Source organism: Lepus europaeus, chromosome 7 (genome assembly GCF_033115175.1).
Source record: "Lepus europaeus isolate LE1 chromosome 7, mLepTim1.pri, whole genome shotgun sequence".
Classification (NCBI taxonomy): Eukaryota; Metazoa; Chordata; class Mammalia; order Lagomorpha; family Leporidae; genus Lepus; species Lepus europaeus.
This window is the reverse complement of record NC_084833.1, coordinates 15,434,150-15,449,348: the sequence shown is the minus strand read 5'-3', so window position 1 is coordinate 15,449,348 and position 15,199 is coordinate 15,434,150.

The window sequence follows — 15,199 nt, the reverse complement described above, 5'->3', positions numbered from 1 at the left end:
AAGGTGTGTATATACAGGACTGACATTGTAGCACTGAAGATTAAGCTTCCACTTGTAATACCAGTATCTCATAGCAGAGTCCTTTTTCTGAATCTCAGTTCCTCTGCTTACAGTCAGTATTCCTTCGAATGTGCCTAGGAAGGCAGCAGTAGAAGGTCCAAGTACTAAGACCACTGACACTCACGTGGGAGACCAAGATGAAGTTCCTTGCTGTTGTCTTCAAACAGGCTAAGTCTTGCCTATAGCTTAGCCCAGCTTAAGCTATTGTAGCCATTTAGGAGTAAACCAGAATATGGAACATATCTCCCTACATCGCAACAAGCTCTCTGCCTTTCAAATAGATTATATAAATCAAATAGATTTAAACGACATGCACATACTTGTATACAAATACGCCATTATTCATTGTATTACTTTGATAGTGTGGCCATTAAAAAATAACACACTTTATGTCTTAGCCACCAAAAACTCATTTTCTCCTAGTTTCTGGAGGCTAGTTGTCCACAATAAAAACGTAGCTGATTTGAATTCTCCCATAGTTCATAGATTCCTCCATAATTCATAGATCCCCATGGATCCCTCTACTCTTCTCTTCTAACAGTGACACAATGCATGTTGAATTAAGGCCAATCCAAAAGTCCTTACTGCAAGCAGTTACCTTTCTGAACATAGTCCTACTTGGAGGTACTGGAGTTAAGGATCAACTTCAACACAAACACATGCTATATGCTATCAGGATGTATTCACTACCTAAAATATTTTTATCTTTTATCTCTATAAATCTAAAATTGCTTAAGTTCCATTAATCCAAATATAGACATATGTATGAATATATATGTATATATATATACACTATGCTTCCAATCTGATTGACTTGATCAAATACCATTTGAAAAGTTACAAAACTATGTATTAAACAAGTCCACATCACTCTACATGAAGTTCCTGGTGACTCATTCCAATTCAAAACAATGGCTCCAGTCCTAGGTCTGTGCATTTGGAGAAGTCTAATGATAAGTTGTGGCTCAGATATCTTAAGGGATGTGTTTATGTTCCCAAGAATCATTACTGTATTGATTTTTAGGTAGGGTAAATTTCTTCCCCCTTCATTTTACCTTACAACACTTTGGTCTAAAAACTGGTGTTGAATTTCTTGTGAAACATAGATAAGGCACTAGCACTTATCAAAATATACCTAAAGTCAAGAACAACAAAGAAATGCACAACGCAGAGAGTAAAGAAAAACATGCTGACAGATTTAGCTCTTCTCAGAATCACTGATCTTTATACAATGCTCTAAAAGCCTTGATCTTATTCATCTTTGGGAACTACATTTTTTGATGAGAAACTATTACATATGCCCACATTGTTCATTTTACAGATTTCAGAGTGAAGGTTCAGAATAAGGTCTCTAACATGTTTCTATTCACACTTCTGAAAAATAACTTTCATTGCCAAGGTGCATCTCTTTAAACAGGAAATCACTGTGTCTTCCAGGTATTCCTGTTTCTCTCTGCCTCCCTATCTGTCCTTTTTCCAGTCTTTGCCTTCCTGCTTTCCTTCCTTTCTCTCTTTATTATTTAGCTTTAATTTGTCCTGCTATTAATTATTTTAAAAAAATAATTCTCTTCTAATGATTGCAGTTATCTCTTAATTCCAACAGGATTTGTGTTTTCTTAGAAAATAAAGTACAATGTTAGGATACTTACCTGAAGGGAATTATGAAGCTTGTGAAAGCATCTCTAGAGCACACATGCAGAGCATCGTATTCACAACATACCACTCTGTGTGTTTGTGCATTTGCTTCCTCTGCAGGGAAAGCTCTCCCTCATTTTTCATGTAGTTCCTCCCATAACAATACCTTCTCAGTGAGGACATCACTGATTTCACTGTGTACTTACAATTTATTTCTTTTGGATAAATTGATGATTCTCCTTTCTAAATGATAAAAATTACACTTATCACAATTTTATAGAACACACTATTTATATTTCATATATTAGGTAAATGATTTCCTGAGTCTAGAACAATGTCTCATACATTTATTTCTCAGCAAATTTTCATTTAATGAATGAATATCTTAGCGTAGTAATTTTCAAAAATAGTATTTCTTTTAATTAAAGGATGCACAAAGAACAGATATTACTTACATATTAGTTATTTTTAGGATTTATTTTCTCTTTACATTTCCCACTTCCCTCCATTATCTTATTCTGCTATTATTTTTAGCTTTCTGAATTGTAAATTTCCTAAAACAGTGTAATAGTTCCATGTAAAATTTAGTTTAGTTTATATATACTTAATCAATATATTTTATTATTTTTGTCTTCAATTTAGGAATATCTCCATAACTTATTTCTAATCGCTTAAATGAAATAGTTTGAAAACATTGTTTTTAATTTTGTTACTAATTCCCAAACATAATGTAGTTCATATTATTTGCTTTATCACATTTTTTTTTAGGATAATAAATAAAATTCTTCATAGATGCTTCACATACTGTTGAAAGAGAATTATGTCTTAATTTGGGTAACAATTTAACATAAACCAATAAAAGCAATAGTTTGAACAGTTTGTCTTCTCTTCCTATTACAATGGTTTGTTGACTGAAAATATATATTAGAAATGCATTAGGTTTCTTCCCTAAATTTAAAATATTTCCACCTATTCTCTTTTTACATCTCCTATATGAGAAATTTCCTGATTTAGAATATTGATTACAGAAATTCTGTGAATAAATAAGCCTCTCTTTAAAATTTTCAAACAATTTAATTTAATTACATTGTTGTCAAAGGTATAAAGCTCCATGTGATAATGAGGTCAGCAAATAAAATTTAAAAAGATGAAAGGGAAAAAAGATGGCAGAACAGGGGAAGTGTGTAGTGCTCCAGGTTAGGGTAAATATTAAAAAGAAAATTATAGTTTTCCAAAATTGCTCAATTTATGAGTTCTAGTTTATTTCCAGTTCTTGTAATTAACACACAATTATTCTTAGGTGTTTAAATTTGACTGAAAAGTGATCTCTGTTAAATATAAGAATGGGAATAAGAGAGGGAGGAGATGTACAATTTGGGACGTGCTCAAACTGACTTGCCCCAAATGGTAGAGTTAGAAACGTGCCAGGGGATTCTAATTCAATCCCATCAAGATGGCAAATACCAAAGCCATCTCACCAGTCCAAGTGATCAATTTCAGTTCACAATTGATCATACTGCTAGGTCTAAGAGTCAAAGAGATCACATAAACAAGACTAGTGTCTGCTAATACTAACTGATAGAATAAAAAAAAAGGAGAGAACGATCCAACATGGGAAGTGGGATACACAGCAGACTCATAGAATGGCAGATGTCCTAAACAGCACTTTGGCCTCAGAATCAGCCCTTAAGGCATTCAGATCTGGCTGAAGAGCCCATGAGAGTATTTTAGGCATGGAAAGCCAAGACACTCTGGAAAAAATAAAAAAAATAAAATAAAAAATAGGAGGACCTAAATGAAAGATCTCTGTGAGTGAGATCCCAGTAGAAAGAATGGGCCATCAAAGAAGTAGGTACCTTTCTCTGAAGGGAGGAGTGAACCTCTACTTTGACTATGACCTTGTATAAATAAGGTAGAAGCTGACAAACTCAAAAGGCTTCCATAGCCTTGGCAACTCAGGACAAGAGCCTAGGGTGATTACTGACGCCATAAACAAGTGTATCAATTTGTTAAGTCAACAACAGGAGTCACTGTGCACTTACTCCTCATGTAGGATCTCTGTCTCTAATGTGTTGTTCAATGTGAATTAATGTTATAACTAGTACTCAAACAGTATTTTTCACTTTGTGTTTCTGTGTGGGTGCAAACTGTTGAAATCTTTACTTAATATATACTAAATTGATCTTCTGTATATAAAGATAATTGAAAATGAATCTTGATGTGAATGGAATGAGAGAGGGAGCAGGAGTTGGGAGGGTTGCAGGCAGGAGGGAAATTATAGGGGGGAAAAAGCCATTGTAATCCATAAGCTGTACTTTGGAAATTTATATTTGCTAAATAAAAGTTAAAAAAAAAGAAGAAAAAAGTAGAGGAAGTGCATTCTCCTGAGGAGAGTAAGAGAAAAAACCACAGTGGTTACTCTGCAGGAGGAAGAGAGACACCTTGGATCTGTGTGGAGGGTGCAGACTCACAGCGCAAGCATGGACACAACACACAACACCAGCAGCCAAGAGCTGGAAAAGTGCCAGCTTTGGAGAGTGAGGTGGGATCAGACTTCAGCAGCTCTTGCCACTGATGATATAACAGAGGGAGAGCATGGCACGATTGCAGCCTGGAGCACGAAGTGGGATATGGTAGCATCTGACAATAAAAAAGTAAAAAAGGAACATGTTTCTCTCACTCTATCCTCTTCCCATTAAGGTGCCTGGCAACCAGATGAGATAGGGTAGGTGCCATTTTGGGCAAAAGCAGCAGCTCTGGGAACAAGACACTATTTTGTTAGCAATAGTGTTGGCAGCAGCCAGAGTGCATGCCCCTGGTAACCAGCAGGAGGAAGGCAACATTGTGACATCAGTAGTGGCTGTGGACACTGGCTCTTATGTATGCTTGTGATTCAGGGGTTCTACCAGAGGGAAAAATCCACATTCCCTACTGACTCTGAGTCTGGTTAGGAAAATTGAGAAGAAAATCACAAGCTGCAGGTCTCAAACCATCTAGGCAGAGCACCCAAAGGCAGCTGAATCTGGGAACATCTCTGCCTCTCTGGATGAGATGGGCTAATGGAGTGGACTGATCCTCTACACCTTTTGATTGTGGGAGCCCAGTGTGCTGAGACTGTGGGAAAATTGATTGCACGAGAGGGCTCAGGTGTGGCTGGGTCTCAGGTCAGTCGATGTGAGTGGCTCCATAAGCTTAGAACTCCCTGATTGCCAGGAGTGGGTCACTGCAATGGGATCTGTGCTCACACTGAGGACTACACAGATCCTTTGTGTGGTCCATAGCGATGTGGATGAGTATTGTACCCACTGTGGACTAACACCAGGGCATTGATCATCTTGGAAGACAACAGGTGAGAGTGTGAATATGCCAACAGAGGTGATCACATCCTACTTCTTGCTATAAAAAGGGTATCTAACATGCCCAACTTGGGTGTCACTCTGGATACTCACCCCCTCATGAAGCATTGTCCAGAGCTCTCTGGCCGCACCAAGCACACACCTTTGTGTATTCACTGAAAGGCCAGACACTCCATTAAGCCAGAAAATCATAGTTCAAATATAAAAGATATCAGAGGAAATAAACCAAGTATTTCCAAAAATGCCTATAAACAAACACACAAGTTCAAGAAACAAGAATAAGGAAGACAGCATGACCCACCAAAGGAAAACAACCACACATGAATATTAGAATGTGAAGACAAAGAGATTGATGAAATGTCTGAAAAGGAATAAAAAAGATTACTCACAGGATTATTCAGAAACAATGAGGCAAATTCACAAATTAGAGAAATCCATACATGACATGAGTAAAAAATAGAATTTTCCCATGAGTTAGAGATTTTGAGGAGAAATCAAAATGAAATATTAAAAATGAAGAATACAGTATATCAAATAAAAATACAGTGGAAAGTCTTAAGAACAGACTTTGAAAGGCAGAAGAAAGAATATTTGAGTTAGAAGACAAATCTGCAAATTTTTCAGTAAGACCAAAAAAAAGAGCAAGAAATTATAAAAATTAAACAATGTTGGAGATTTATAGGATACTACCAAATGACCCAACATACAAGACTTAGGAGTTCCTGAAGGTGTGGAAAGAGAGAATGCATTAGAAGGGATATTCATTGAAATAGTCACATAAAATTTGCCTAATTTGGAGAAATAAATTGATGTCCAAATACACTAGACACATAGTGCTCCTTACAGACACAAATGTGTCTTCTTTACCATGACACATTATAGTTAAATTATCAACAATAAAGCATAAAAAAAGATTCCAAACTGTGCATTAGAGAAACACCAGATTACTTTAAAAGGATCTTTAACTTGACACAAAGCTGTCTGCTCATCATAAAACCTACAGATTAGGAGGAAATGGAGAGACATAGTCCAAACCTTAAGAGAAACCAAAGGGCTGGCCCCATGGCTCACTTGATTAATCCTCTGCCTTCGGCACCAGCATCCCTGAAGGGTGCTGGGTTCTACTCCCCGTTGCTCCTCTTCCAGCCCAGCTCTCTGCTGTGGCCTGGGAGGGCAGTGGAGGATGGCCCAGGCATGCCCAGGAAGCACCTGGCTCCTGGCTTCAGATTGGTGCAGCACCAGCTGTAGTGGCCATTGGGGGAGTGAACCTATGGAAGAAAGAGCTTTCTCTCTGTCTCTCTCTCTCTCTCTCACTGTCTAACTCTACCTGTCAAATAAAAAAGAAAAAGAAAAAGAAAAGTCTCATCTATTTGCAGCCTGTATGAAACACACTTCATGAACAAAGGTATGGGCAGAATGAAAGTGAAAGGATGAAAACAGGTACTCCATGATAAGAGAAAGAAGAAACAAGCAGGTATAGCTATCCTAATATCTGCAATAACTTTTATTTTTTTTAACTTTTATTTAATGAATATAAATTTCCAAAGTACAGCTTATGGGTTACAATGGCTCCCCCCTCATAACGTCCCTCCCACCCGCAACCCTCCCCTTTCCTGCTCCCTCTCCCCTTCCATTCACATCAAGATCCATTTTCAATTCTTTTTATATACAGAAGATCAGTTTAGTATATATTAAGTAAAGATTTCAACAGTTGGCCCTCACATAGCAACACCAAGTGAAACATACTGTTTGAGTACTAGTTATAGCATTAAATAACAATGTACAGCACATTAAGGACAGAGATCCTACATGATACTTTTTTAAGAATTGATTAATTTTCTATGCAATTTCCAATTTAACACCAAGTTTTTTTTTTCATTTTCAATTATCTTTATATACAGAAGATCGATTCAGTATACACTAAGTAAAGATTTCCTCAGTTTGCACCCACACAGAAACACAAGGTGTAAAAATACTGTTTCAGTACTAGTTATAGCATTACTTCACATTGGACAACACATAAAGGACAGATCCCACATGAGACGTAAGTACACAGTGACTCCTGTTGTTGATGTAACAATTTGACACTCTTGTTTATGGTGTCAGTAATCTCCCTAGGCTCTAGTCTTGAATTGCTGAGGCTATGGAAGCCTTTAGGGTTCGCCGACTTCGATCTTATTCCGCTAGGGTCATAGTCAAAGTGGAAGTTCTCTCCTCCCTTCTTTGATGGCCCCGTTCTTTCCACTGGGATCTCACTTGCAGAGATCTTTCATTTAGGTCTTCTTTTTTGTTTGTTTGTTTTTCCCAGAGTTTCTTGGCTTTCCATGCCTAAAATACTCTTCAGCCAGATCTGAATGCCTTAAGGGCTGATTCTGAGGCCAGAGTGCTACTTAGGACATCTGCCATTCTCTGAGTCTGCTGTGTATCCCACTTCCCATGTTGGATCATTCTCTCCCTTTTTTGTTCTATCAGTTAGTATTAGCTGACACTAGTCTTGTTTGTGTGATCCCTTTGACTCTTAGACCTATCCGAGCCATCAATTGTGAACTGAAGTTGATCACTTAGACTAGTGAGATGGCATTGGTACATGCCACTTTGATGGGATTGTATTGGAATCCCCTGGCACGTTTCTAACTCCACCATTTGGGGGAAGTCTGATTGAGCATGTCCCGAATTGTACATCTCCTCCTTCTCTTTTTCCCACTCTTATATTGAGCAGGGATCACTTTTCAGTTAAAATTTAAATGCCTAAGAATAATTGTGTGTTAATTACAGAGTTCAACCACTAGTACTAGAACAAAAAAATTTCTAAAATGGATAAAGATTTACATTGTACATCAACAGTCAGGACAAGAGCTGATCAAGGCACTGTTTCTCATAATGCCCATTTCACTTCAACAGGTTTCCCCTTTGGTGCTCAGTTAGTTGTCGCCAATCAGGGAAAACAAGCAATAACTTTTAAAACTAGGATAAGCAACTAGTTTTCTTGCCTTCTGTATTCAGATCAACAGTGATATCATTTAATAATTGTATCTGTTTTGGAACTTTTTATTCATTTTTTATTAGTAAGCTGATATTAAACTGGTATTAATTAAAAAAAGAAAACTTTAAGCAAATTGGGTGTAGAAAGAGCATTCCTCAACACAATCAAGGAAATTTATGACAAACCCACAGCCAACATCTTTTTGAATGGAGAGAAGTTGGAAGCATCCCCACTAAGATCTGGAGGCATGTAAAGATGCCCACTCACAGTTGCTATTCAATATAATCCTGAAAGTTTTAGCCAGAGCTGTAATCAAGAAAAATAATCAGAAGGATACATATTGAAAATGAGGAAGTCAAACTACTCCTATTTGCATATGACATGATTTTATATATATGAACATCAATAGCCTTTGTATACACAGTCAATGTCATGGCTGAGAAAGAACTTCTTAGAATAATCCCATTCACAATAGTCATAAAAATTAAATACTTTGGAATACATTTAACCAAGGAGGTCAAGGATCCCCAAGATGAATATTATAAAACATTTAAGAAATAAATGAAGACACAAACCTTGAGGAACTCTCCCATTTTCATGGATTGAAATAATTGATATCACTAAACTGTGTATGCTATTGAAAGCAATTTATGGATTCAATGTGATAACAATCAAAATATATTCTTCTCACATCTAGAAAAAATGCTGCTAAAATTTATATGAAAACATGAGAGGCTCTGAATAGCAAAGGAACAAACTTTTACAACAGAAACAAAGCTGGAGGCTTCATAATATCAAATTTCAAGACATACTATATGGAAGTTATAATCAAAAGAGCCTTGTACTGCCAAAATAAATACACATGTATGCCAATGGAACATAATAGAATCTCCAGAAATCAATCCACATATATCAATCAAATTATTTTTTGACAAAGGAGCTAAATTCAATCCCTGGAGCAAGGACAGTCTCTTCAACAAATGGTGCAGGGAAAATGGGATCTCCATAAGCAGAAGTATGTAGCAAGATCCCTACATTACCCCTTTCACAAAGATCCATGCAAAATGGATTAAAGATCTAAATCTAGGACCAGATATATTCAAATTACTGGAGAACATCTGGGAAACTCTCCAAGACATTGGCATAGGCAAAGATGTCTTGGAAGAGTTCCCAAAAGCATTGGCAATCAATGCCAAAATTGATAAATGGGATTGCACCAAGTTGAGAAGCTTCTTCAATACAAAAGAAACACTCAGCCCAGTGAAGAGGCAACTTAGAGATGGGAGAATATATCTGCAAACTATGAAACCTGTAAAAGATTAATATTCATAATCTAAAAAGAGATCAATAAATTCAACAACAACAAGACAAACAATCCAATTAAATAATGGGCAAAAGATTTGTACAGGTGTTTTTCAAGAAAGGACAATGAAACGGCCATCAGATACTTGAAAAATGCTCAGGATCACGAGCCATCAGGAAAATGCAAATCAAGACATCCATGAGGTTTCACATCACTCCAGTTAGAATGCCTGTCATACAGAAATCAACAAAGAAAAATGCTTGTGTAGATGTGGGGGAAAATGTACCATAATCTGCTGTTGGCGGAAATGTAAACTGTTGTAGCCATAAGAAAGTAATTCCTTTGTAATCATAACCTCTACTCTACCACCAATGGCTCTACTCCCAACCTGTGTGTACTGATGGTCCTCTTCCCCACTTAATGCTGTATAATTGTTCAGACCTGGTTAAGGCCACTCTTAGGATCATTGGTTACTATCCTCACTCTCTCTTTTATGACCTTTTCTAAATATGATCAGAGTCGGCAAACTTGGAAGGCTTCCATAGCCTTGGCAACTCTTGACAGGAGCCTAGGGTGGTTACTGGCGCCATAAACTAGAGTGTCAATTTGTTGGGTCAACAACAGGAGCCACTGTGCACTTGCTCCTCATGTGGGATCTCTATCCTTAATGTGCTGTACATTTTGATTTAATGCTATAACTAGTACTCAAACAGTATGTTTCACTTTGTGTTTCTATGTGGGTGCAAACTGTTGAAATCTTTATACTAAATTGATCTTCTGTATATAAAGATAATTGAAAATGAATCTTGATGTGAATGGAAGGGGAGAGGGAGAGGGAGAGGGGAGGGTTGTGGGTGGGAGGGAAGTTATGGGAGGGGGAAGCCATTGTAATCCATAAGCTGTACACTGGAAATTTATATTCATTAAATAAAAGTTAAAAAAATTAAAAAAAAAGAAAGATAATATGGAAAAACTCAGAAATCTGAAAATAGATCTACCATATGACCCAGAAATCTCATTCCTAGGAATTTACCTAAACAAAATGAAATCAGCATATGAAAGAGTAATCTGTAACCCCCCCTCATGTTCACTGCAGCTCAATTCATAATAGCTAAGATATGGAATCAACAAATATTTCCATCAACTGATGACTGGGTAAAGAAATTATGGTATGTATACACTATAGAATACTACTCAAAATTAAAAAAGTGAAATCTTGTTTTTTTTGTTTGTTTGTTTGTTTGTTTTTGGCAACAAAACGGATGCAACTAGAAACCATTATATTGAGTGAAATAAGCCATTACCGTGGCAGGCACCATGGCGCACTGGGTTGATCCTCCACCTACGGTGCCCACATTCCCTGGTTCTAGTCCCAGTTGCTCCTCTTCCAGTCCAGCTCTCTGCTGTGGCCCGGGAAGGCAGTGGAGGATGGCCCGGGTGCTTGGGTCCTTGTCCCTGCATTGGAGATCGGGAGGAGGCGCCTGGCTCCTGGCTTCGGATAGGCCCAGCTCCAGCCGTTGCAGACCACTTGAGGAGTGAGCCAGAGGAAGGGAGGCCTTTCTCTCTGTCTCTCTCTCTCTCTCTCTCACTGTCTGTAGCTCTTCCTGTCAAATAAATAAATAAAATCTTAAAAAAAAAAAGAAAGAAAGAAAGAAATAAGCCATTCCCAAAAATTCAGATGCCATATGTTTTCTCCAATCTTTGGTAACTAATAAAGGACATAAAACATAATGTTTTGGAGTGAGATTGCCATTTTTGGATTCAATGATAATTTGCAGCCCTTATCTCTTGGTGAGGAACAGTGTTTATTCTTCCTACTATTTGTTGAACACTTTACTTAGTCTCGGGTTAAGCTTATGAGTATAAATTAAAGTGAAAATAAATCCTAGTGAAAAGTAAGAGTGGGAATAGGAAAGGGAGGAGGAAGAAGGGCGGGACTCTGGGCAGGAGGGAGTGTTGGTGGGAAATATCACTATATTCCTAAATCTATATCTATGAAATAAGTGAAGTTACAACACCTTAAATAAAACTTTTTAAAAGGAAATAAAAAAGTAAAAAGACCATAGTGAAACACAAATATAGGCAATGAATATAAAAAATGAATTAAAATATGCAAATTTCACACAAAAACAGTAATTTTTTTAAAAAATCACAGGTCATTATTCTAGTATATTATTCTCAACAATTTTTAGCAAATATGTAAAACAAAGTTGGAAAATCTAAGCAGAAATACTGACATACAGACATTCTTCTCTTTTGTTTTTTGTTTGTTTGTTTGAATTTTAGCTTCCACATAAAAAGGAAGGCATGATTTATTTTTTTCTATTTCTAACTTATTTAACTCAACATGATGCCCTCCAGTTCAACCATTTTGAAAAAAATTATAAAATATTGATGAAAAACCTCATCAATGTCATGCAAAAAAATATGGTAAATGAACTATTAATTCTTAAGAATATAGCAGTGAAAATCTTCAACAAAACATTGTGAAAATTCAGGATTACAGAAAAAAAGAGAGAAGAAGGAGTTCCATTAACTCTCTGTGGCTTATATTTTAGTCTTCATCTCTAAATAAATTTACTCTTCACCAGTTTCTCTCCTGTCTGTTCCAATTCCTATCCAGCTCCCTAATAAAGGTTTGGGAAAAGCATCAGAAGATGGGTCAAGTACTTAGGCCCTTGCCACCCAAGTTGGAGACCCAGACGAAGCTCTTGGACCTGGTTTATGCCTGGCCCAGGCCAGGCGTTGCAGCCATCTGGGGATGAAGATCTCACTGTCTCCCTGTGTGTCTCTCTATATATCCCTGTAACTATTTCAAATAAATACACAAATTCTTAAAAATAAATAAATTTACCATTTTTATTTCTTTGAACTTTCAACTTTGTTGAATCAACTTTTGCTTTGAAATCTGTGATTTCACCCAGGATATTGCTGAATTTTAGTACACTTAATGTATATTGTTCTGAGTATAGTGGATCCTCAAAATATTCATGGAGAAATCATGAATGAATTTAAAAATTAAATCAAAATAAACTTCTCATTTAAATTCCATTTTCCAAGAATTTTATTTTCCACTTTTTAATTTAGAGGGGAGAGGGAGGGAGTCATACAGACACACTGACAGAAAAATTCTCTGTTTCATATTGCATCCCTCCAATGCCCACAATGGTCAAGGTTGGGCTGGGCCTGACTGAAGCCAGGAGCCAGGACCTCAGTGAAGGTCTCATGTGGGTGCATGTAACCCAACTAGTTAAGCCATCACTGCTTCCTCCTGTTTTCTTTATTAGTAGAAAACTCTAATCAGCAGTTGAGGTCATAAATCAACTCTAATGTTGGACATGTAAAACTTAACAGCTAGGCTGAAAGCCTGCCCATCCATAACCTTCTGAAATTCCCTTGCATAATATTTGTATCTTAGAGTATCCCAGTGTACTGAAGGTTGGTATTTACAAGGCTCAAACTTACGTGATTCATAAGATCCTTAGATTTTAAATTTTATGTTTTATTTGTGTTTGATTCACTTATGGCTATTATACATACATTTGACACATAAAAGGGTTTGCTTCATGTATTCAATGGGTAATGAGCAATTCTGTAATTCATTTTTTGACTCTTCCACATCCAGGACATTTTTGAAATATTCTTGTTAAGTTGACTAATAACGCTCCAATAGGTTAAAATTTATGTTACAGGGGCTGTTTTGTGGCACAACAGGTTAAATGAATGACTGCCGAGCCGGAATCCCATATGGTTTGAGTCCCAGCTGCTCCTCTTCTTATCCAGCTCCCTGCTAGTGCATCTGGGAAAGCAGCAGAAGGTGGCCCAAGTGCTTGGGCCCCTGCACACATGTAGGAGACTCAGATGAGGATCTTGGCTCCTGGCATTGGCCTCACCCAGCCCCTTGGCTGTTGTGGCTATTTGGGGAGTGAACCAGTAGATGGAAGATTCTCTCTCTCTCTTTCTCTCTCTCTCTCTTCCTCATCTCTTTTTCTCCTTGCCTCTCCCTCTCTCATGTAACTCTGCCGTTAGTAAATAAACCTTTTTTTTAAAAAAAACTTATGTTGCTTATTTAAAACATAGCAGTTTATAAAACAGAATAAAAGTGTGATACCCTGAATGACTGTAAATCCATCTGCTAGATTCTACAAGAAACATATGGTGACTTTATAATAATGTAGTTTACTGTACTTATGGAATTGTTACAATATAAAATGGCTTATGTTGCCAATATTAGGAAATTGGTGCTCAGGGAACTTAGGTTATAAAACAATGTCAACAATATGTCATAAGATTCTTTTTATTTGAAGCCATTATCTACTATTACAAGAAAGTTAAACTATTTTTTTCTAACTCATCACTTTAAACCAGAAGGCAAAAGAACTGGCTTCAGGAAGTATCAACATGTGGTATAATTTGGTATAATTTCAGTGAGGCAATCATCACTTTACTATTTTGAACCAGAACATAATTGGAGCATATTCCCCTAGGAGTGTCTCCTTTGGGTTTATCAATAATCAAGTAAGCAGATATAAATAATTGAATTGAGTCATATCCACAATGTCATTAGACCTGTATTTGGTTTTCCACAGGTAAGATCAATTCTGATACTATGTAGAATATTTCAGGAAACCTAAAAATTAAGACAAAATATGATTTTCCCCAATATTTTATTAAACACACAGTAAAACACATTAATTCTTGTCTAATTAATAGTAAATAAAATAATTATCAAAATGTAATTTTTACAAAATTCAACTTTTGAATTTTAAGCATACAATTTCTCAACATCAAGGAAAATAAAAATTATGAATTTCTTTGTGTATATAACTACAAATGCCATTAATAGAGAATATTTTCAAAAGAAAATTTCTTTCTTCTCCAAAAAAGACGAAAGATTGATACAAATTTTGAAGAATCAGGTATTTACCAATTGACAGTAACACCACTTTGGACTTATTCAACTACCATTGGTCTTAAATATTGATATAATGGGAAAAAAATTTTTGTTTTACTATGTAATATGAAAGCCACTTTTGATTAGTATTTATTTCTAATATTTATCATGTCTCAGCATTTTAGAAACTCAAATGCATGAAGAGTCATGTTTGATGTTACTTCACTGGGAATAGTCGATGTAAGGGTTTACTTGTAGAATTAAACTAGGGTCTATCCAATAGAGGCGTGGTAAACACCTATACATAGCACTGGAGGAGAAGGAATGCAGAGACATGGAACTGAATCTTTCTTTTGGCACTTAATGCTTGTCAAATATGCGAGAAAGGAGAAATAAAGTAATGTGCACTAAAAGCCATTCATGTAGCATGTGCTCAATAGATGGATGCTATTATTTCCTTCCTCCTTTGCAAACTTAGTGTTTCATGGTAAGACATAAGATATTGGCAGTTTTCTACCTTGTATTAAAACTGTAATTGAAGTTGTGACTTTACATTGATGTTAGAAGTTGATCCTATAATTTAACTCCTTCAAGAATCAAGGCCATCCTCTCTTTTACCAGCATGTTTTAATATTGATTGAATCAGTCAAATCCAACAAAACAATTCTCTTGGCTTCAAGTTGAAACTCTCATTTCAAATGAAACCTAGCCATAGAGATAACAATATTCTCTAACTATTTAATTTACTAAAAGCAAAACCAAATCTAAAATATTTTAGCAAATGCAATTGTGACAATATAAGTTTGTGTTTATTTATTTATTTATTTATTTTGAGAGAGAGAGTTAGACAGTGAGAGAAAGAGATAGAAAGGTCTTCCTTCCGTTGGTTCACTCCTCAAATGGCCACCATGGCCAGAGCTATGCAAATCCGAAGCCAGGAGCCAGGTGCTTCTTCCTGGTCTCCTATG